The sequence below is a fragment of the Vicia villosa genome, linkage group LG7, assembly GCF_029867415.1.
Source record: "Vicia villosa cultivar HV-30 ecotype Madison, WI linkage group LG7, Vvil1.0, whole genome shotgun sequence".
NCBI lineage: Eukaryota > Viridiplantae > Streptophyta > Magnoliopsida > Fabales > Fabaceae > Vicia > Vicia villosa.
The window spans coordinates 16,620,115-16,627,930 of NC_081186.1; the positions used below are offsets into that span (position 1 = coordinate 16,620,115).

The window sequence follows — 7,816 nt, forward strand, 5'->3', positions numbered from 1 at the left end:
TGTGAATCAAACAAAGGAGAGGTGTGATTGGGCTCGGTGGAGGTGCTAACAGAAACAAGGGCGCTGAAGGCCCATGAGGTATTGTTTTTGTACAGATTTTTTCTACACAACAATTGGGCTCTTATGGGGTTGTGGACAGTAATTCGTGCTAAGGCCCAAAGGATGAAGAATCCATGAACACACTTCAGATTTTGTCAATATTGAAATCAAACATTACACTAACCCAATTACAGTCACTTAATCACCATTAATCATACTAGTCTGTATTACCCGTGCGAGGCACGGGACAAAATTTCTGAAATTAAAAAAAATATTTTATAATTACTTACCATTTATAATACATTAAAATTTGTCTTTGTTATCAATAGTATATGAAAAATATATTTATTAATAATATATTTTTGTTCGTTTATAAAAATATCTTTATTATTTTAAAATTTAATTTTTTTAATTTTATTCTTTTAATTTACTATAAATAATTTTTTAATTTCAAAATTATAATGATAATTTAAAAAAAGTTTAATGATAGTGCATTGTCAGTGTAAAAAAATGTTATACAAACATTCAATCAGAATATTTTAAAGTGTCAAATCATAAAAGTATTTTAAAATTTACAGTCTGACTTGGCGGGATACATGATTGTCATTGGTTGACAGTGTAAAAAAATAATTTACACTGTCAGTTCACCATTCATTTTCTCTTTAAAAACAATAGAAGTTGTTTTAATATTTTTGTAAGTTACCAAAAAAAAAAAGTCCCATCTTTAAATATATAATATCAATTTAGAATTATTTGATTTCATTAATTAAATATAAGTTCACACTATTTATACTTTGCTATTGAAGCTATCTAATAGAAATACATAAGTTAATAAAATATGATATTTTCTATAAGATACAAAAAGCATTAAATAAAAAGAAGTGAAGGATTGTTTTTCTTTTTGGTGTGAACTTCCACCAGACATTACAATCAAATTCCAAGACACGCCTGAGAAAAATCAAATTACCTTTAACATTCTTCTTTGAATGTCAAGTTTCTTAAAATTGATAGATTTTAAACATGCATAAATTACATACTACAGAAAAATGGTAATAGAATGCACCAGAACAGTAATGCTTCTTTCTCTCATTTTAGAGTTTCTTTTACAAACAGAACAACATTCTCACCATTAATCCATGAGAAGGTAGTTTTCATAAACAAATCAAATAAAACTCTTGTGAAAATTATAAAAGCAAATGCCCCACAAAATTGGCTCATTCGAATTACCAGCCAAATTTCAAACAACTGTTTACGCAACACTCGTACCTTTATTATTATTACAAAAGAAAAATCAACTCAAGAAAAAATAAAAAATCCAGCAAGATGAATAGTAAACAAAATACTCAAAACCAAATATCACACTAACAATACTAACACCACAAAAAATAGGTAAATCTGAACCAAATTTATTACCAAAAGTAGAGCTGCCGTGTCATAGCTGCAAATCGGTGTTTATGTTGTAGTTTGACAGAGATCCACAGTTTTGGTTTGGAAGTTGTGGTGTGCTCACAATTGAAGCGTCTTCACGGTTTTGGAGCTACAAATCATTGGATCTGATGAAGGTTGTGATCGATTTAGTTCATGAGAGTGGTTGTTCCAATTTGTCGTTGTTACGTTGAGGAGTTCAAAGGCAAAACCAAAGAGTAGTTCAAGATTTATTTGGAAGCTGTGAAGTTACCCCATCTCATTCATCAATTGCAACACCTTTGCTATAAGCTGAGGAAGATCTGGTATCTAAATAGCATGTGCTTATATTGTCTATCAACCAAAGACAATATTCCTATTTCCTAACTTGACATCTAGTCTTGACAGTTCCTATTTCCTGACAGTAAGTGAAATTTGAAAATCTACATCAAAGTAAATAGATGCATGTTTGTAAAATCTGTATCAAAGCATAAATTCGTCAAAGTTTGAACAATTAAAATACAAATCACAGATAGAAATAAAAAATGTAAAAATATTAAGTAAAAAATATTGAAAATCATAGTAACTTACTTCTTTCTGGTGAGCACTTACCACAATCTTCTATTATTATTGACGCCTATTAATGTCTTTAATGAAATCAAACAATTTGGTCATGAGAATATTCAAGGCAGGGAACAAACCTCTAAGAAATCAAGCTTGTCCAAGAAGAACCTAATGTAGAAAATGATTTTAGACATAATCTCGAATATTTCTTGAACCTTTAAATTAATCATCAAATCCGAATGGCGTAACCTATATCTAGTTTCCTATGAGAAAATATGATCAATAGAATAAATCAAAATGTTATCAGTACATAAAATCTATTATGATAGAGAGAAAACAGGAGATCAAAATACTTGCCCATCAATACACATGTTATAAGCACAAAATTGGTTTCAAAGTATGTTGTAGACAAAAATCCAGTAAGAGCAATATACAGAAGAGCACAAATAGAATAAACATATGATATTGTAGTTCCCAAAGCAACCACGAAGAGAAAGCTATCCGAGTAGTTGGTCTCTTTGAAGGGTTTCTTTAATATTTGTTATGATAGTAAACATACCAGTTTTGCATTTCTTCTTCTGTTTAACTATTGATGCAAGCGCATTTCCATTATAAACAACCTATCAATAATTCAGAAGAAATCAGTCACATGTTAGACCACAAAAAATCACAAAATAGTGCTAGTTCGAGATTTAAAAGAAAACAAACTATAAATATAATGCTTGATCTTGATTATTAATTTGAAATTAGACGGTTGAGATTGGAATCTACATGATGCAGTGACCCTGATGTTCATATTAATCATAACGATGTTGTTCGAAGGACCAATTTCCCTAACACATAAATTTCTCAGATTCCATCTTCTCAAGAGTGAACGTGATGAACTGCAAATTGATTCCAACTTTTCCTAATTGCAACTTTTAAAAATATCATCATTTTGCTTTATAAAATACATCCCTTTAAGTTGCTTCCCAATCCAACGACACGGTTCAAATGTGAATTATAAAATACACCCCTTTAAGAAAACATGACAAAATGCATATTTTACAAAATAACACAACAAATTGATCAATGCTATTACATAATTTCGCACATCTTCTTAATATTTCCATGGTATATGCAGCAGAAATACTTATTTAATCAAAGTGCTAAAAATTTATACCAAGGTGCTAACTGCAGGTACATTTTTCGGAACTCCTTTGTCACCGAAAAAACTATGACCAAGAGGACTATATGGTACAATTCCAATACCAAACTCTCTGAGCAGCCAGAAAGCAAAGCCTACACAAAATTCATAATCATAGTAGCTATTATAAATTTCATTCATATGATATAACCAATGAACCTAAACTTTCATGAAAGAGTAACTATACCTTGTATGTTTTTCCTAAACCTTTAGGTAGAAGATACTCAATAATGGCTTCCCAAATCTTTTGTCATTTGAAGTAAAGTATGCATCAACTTCAGATATACATATAAAATAGAAAATAAATGAATAAATCAAAGATGAAAACAAAAGGGAAATACGAACCCGAGGAGATCAAATTCGCTTTCCATCTCCAGCTACAGGAAGCCTTCGCCGCTTCTTTCACCGATCATCCCTTATTCCACGAACGCTAAGGCCATGTTTATCAGCAAAAACATAAAAAGTTAGCAAGAAGCATAACAATAATCACAACTTCAATGCCATAGTTTGTAAAGAACTGTATTTTCTCATCCACACAATTAATCCAATCCTCAACAAAAAGGTTACAAAATACAAAACATTTCATTCACCTAACATTCCATTGTGACCCTAACCCCATACAGAATTAACAAATCAACAATTGAATCATCTAAACCAACAATTTCTCAGTCAATCAAAATTGAAATTACAAATAAACATGACCTAAATCGGTTGATTCGATGGCATAAGATTGTGGAAGAACACAAGAAACGGTCGACTCTGGCTTCAATCTGAGAGCCTTTGGATTTCTGATTCTTTTCAGCGTAACGCTTCTGCGCTTTGATTTTCTGCTTTCCCCGCGTCATCTTGAGTAAAGATTCTTGATGTGTTTATGTAGCGTGGGATCGAACGAAATTCAAATTCCACCACACAGAAATTAAAAACAACAGGGAGACTAAAGAGTGACGATGTTGAAGGTGTGGTTGTTAAAGTTTATGTTAAGGCTTTAATGAGTGAAGAGACTGTGGGAAGTGAGAAGGTTTTTTTTAGGTTTGGCAAGTGAACCTGGTTTATTCGGTCTTCCCCAAAAATTGATTCGTTTATGGATGTGAACTGTCATTGTTTTTGTTTGTTTCCAAGGCCAATAAATTATTATTAATTATTAATAAATCATAAATAAATATAATAAAAAATAAATAATAGTAGCAAAAAATTAATGAAATAATTAATTAAACATAAAATAAACTTAAAGATAAATATAGTAAAGTTTCTATTAATAGAATTTTTAAAAATAGTATAGATTCTAAAAATTTGACAAATGGCAAACTTGTCAAAGAACTCATTTTGCTTTATTATATTTAATGATTGAAATCACATTAATACGTAGATTATAGTGTCAGCTAAATAGCATTAAATCAACAAAAGAGGAATTAGGGTAAAGTTACTTGAGATGGTTCACATGCTTCTTCTTCTTCGTGAATTCACGGCGGCGCCGGAACGGCTTTCACGAACATCTCCGATCGAGTTCGCCGTGTACCAACAGAACCACCTCGCCGTCCTCTTGTGTCTCTTCCATTACTTCGTCTCCATCTCATCTCTCCGATTCAAGTCTCGTTTCTCCGTTATCATCCATCTCCTCACCGATTCAACGACGGCAAACAACAAGAACGAGGTAGCAAAGAATTAGAAGCTTATCAATTGGAGATTTATCGATGACGATGAAAAGGAATCCTGAGATTCTTCAAAATCCGGTGTGCTTTGATTTCGACTCTTCCTCTTCTTTTCTACGAATTTCTGTACGCAGTGAGGTTATTACGTTATCGGCGATGAATCGTAGGTTGATGCGAAGATGAGGATTGAGGAGAGATTGGTGGAATTCGGTATTCGTCGCGTTTGATGAAGGAGGATTTCTGGATTCTGTTGTTGCAATGATGAAGATGACGATGAACGTTATTGCAACGTGACGACGATGCGAAGTTGCAGAGTCGTTGAGAACGTTGAAGCTGTGAATTGATGATGATGACGATGCCGAAGCGTTTCAGAAATCTGTTGAAGATGATGAAGATTTGAAGAACGTTCTGAGTTCTTTTTCAGAATCAAGATGAAGAAGCAGTCGAAGGTTTCTCGTATCAAAGTGAAGAATTGAAGAGCGATGAAGGTTTTGGAGATTGAATCGTTCAGAGAGTGATTGTAGAATTTTCTTGAGAATCCTCGATGAAGATGAAGAGAGTTTGATTTTGAAGATCGAAGGTTCGAGAGATTTTTCTGTTTTTTTCTTGCAGGATTTGAGATGATGATGTTATGTGGATGAAGATCGTGGAGAAGGTTTGAACCTTGATGGAGATTATGGAGTTTTTTCTGTGTAGTTAGCCATTCGATTGAAGAGAGGGAGGGTGGAGCTTGAAGATGAGAGGTTTGAATGATCCAGAGCCAAGTTTTGTTACAGATCCGGTTAGCGTTTTTCTTTTTGATCTTTTGTTATCAATTTTCCAGTTCTTGTGATATGTGTTGAACCGGTTTATTCTTTTTCTGTGTTATATTCTGGAACTGGTTGTTATCAGTGAATGCAGGGGCTGCGTTTTGCCGGCTCGGTTTATTTGGATGCAGTGGAAGTTCTCGTTGGCTGCAAGTTAGCCGAACCGATGCCGTCTTTTGGTCTTGAAGCGCAGGATTCCTTCTCAAAAGTGTGGATGCCAATCTTAGCTATGGATGCAACACTTGTTATGGCAACTTGAAGATTAGAAAACTTAGATTATCGTTTTTCTTTTGTCCATGATGTACAGCTCTTTGGTTAAGCCTCCTTTTTTGTTGTAATTTTTTCTTGTAATGGGCTGGACTCTTGTAATGAATGGATTTTTGGACTCTGAAATTTTGAGTAATGTATAATCTCTTGAATAAAATCAACGCGCAAGCTCTTTGTCTCAATTTGATTACTTTTTCGAACATTCCACTTCAAAGTTTAATGAATGAATTTCAACCAACTTACACCTCCAATGAACCTCTAAATCAATTCAATTTTCGATGTCTTGATTTATCAATTCAATAGCAATGCCTTGAACAATCTTTGAAGACAAATTTGACTTGAAGCATAAAAGCAAACTCAACACACAATCCAATCAAACACTCTGACGATAAACTCTTTATTATTTTCTTTGATTTTTAAGCGACGAAATAAACGCCATCCATAACTTATAACTCAAAGAAAGAGGGCAAATTTTGGGGTGCAACACGAGACTCTAATAAAGATAACTCCTTTTCAATCGAACCCCCAAACTACGAGACTCTAATTTCTCTCATCTCTTGATGAAGACACGTAGACACACGGTTGCGAAACCAGGGCGAGTCACCTAATAACAAACCACGACCAAATCCCTTCACCTAGAGTGATCGGATTTCAAACAAAGAATAATTCATTGTCGACCAAGTCAAATTTCTTCGCCTCGAACGAATTAATTCTGATAAAGATCAAGATTCTTTATCAAGACTCAATCAATTCAATTTTTGGCTTACCCTTTAGTCTTAGGGATTTTGTGCACTTTGTGTTTTACTTCTTTTATTTTTCACTTTTATTATTATAATTTATTCATTTTCTATATCTATTATTTTATATTATCATATTATTATACCTGTTGGTAGGATTAATATTTATTTCTTTTATAATTGATGGGAATAATAAATGATTGTTGTAAACCTAAGTGTTGGAATTGTCACTCGGCCAAGGGAGACTTGAATCTCCTACGAGTTTTAGTGACAATTCCACTCAGAGTGGATTGAATTCCAGGAAACATCTTAGACGGGGCTAGACTTTTTCGAAGGTAGGACCTTGAATCCAACTGATCTCTCTAGGGAACCTACCCCTAAAATTTGAACCTCATGGACAAAAGATCCTTTCTAATGTCCAAAGAAACAAAAAGTTTCGAAGGGTACGAAAAGGCCCCATGAGACCCTTAGAATTAAACCACCTTTGGGAAGGGTAGAAAATTCGTAGGACGAACTTATGAACCTACGTACTAAGGAAACTTTTATCATAGGAAGCCTTCCCGAGAGGGGCATTACCTTGTAAACCTAAGTCTACGTAGGGTTTCCTCCTACGAGTATCATCCCATGAACTCGTAAGGTGTTTTTCGCTTAACCTGGATCCCTAGCCTGTAGGGATTCCCCTTTAATCTGACATTGTCTATAAGACCTCTCAGATGTTGGTTTTTGTGGACTCCCCTCTATCCCCGAACGTGCAACATGTGGCCTCATGATGGCCACGTGATGAGGAGACTCTTGATGGATCCCTGGGCGCTCGCATACCGCGTATCCTCAGACAATATGCAATCCAAGACATCCATTTATTAGACTTTGAATCTACGCCCTCTGATATTTATTTTGAGGATCATTAGATCTGAAGCAAACGGTCTATGGGATCTGGTGACCGTATTGAACGGTCACCACATATTCTTTTCCACGTTTTCCCTAGCCTGTAGGGATCTCCCTAAGTCTGTCGTCATCCCTAGCATATAGGTATTCCCTTTCATCCGTCATTTAGATAGGTTGTGTTCTTCATATGGAACCTTTCTACGAATGACATCCTCGCTTATGCACGTCGCATGGCCTCCCGACGACCATGGGATTTGGTGACTGTTGAATGGTTACCAT

At 34.3% G+C, this 7,816-nt stretch overlaps 1 long non-coding RNA gene across 1 annotated transcript; it reads right to left on the reverse strand.

Annotated features, from left to right (window-relative positions):
* Positions 1–1,104: 1,104 nt before the first annotated feature.
* On the reverse strand, positions 1,105–3,844 carry LOC131620347 (uncharacterized). The gene is made up of 4 exons (XR_009289082.1): positions 3,539–3,844; positions 3,381–3,437; positions 3,170–3,288; positions 1,105–2,627 (listed from the first exon to the last, which is right to left on the reverse strand). It is a non-coding gene; the product is annotated as an uncharacterized LOC131620347 (long non-coding RNA).
* Between the last annotated feature and the right edge of the window lie 3,972 nt (positions 3,845–7,816).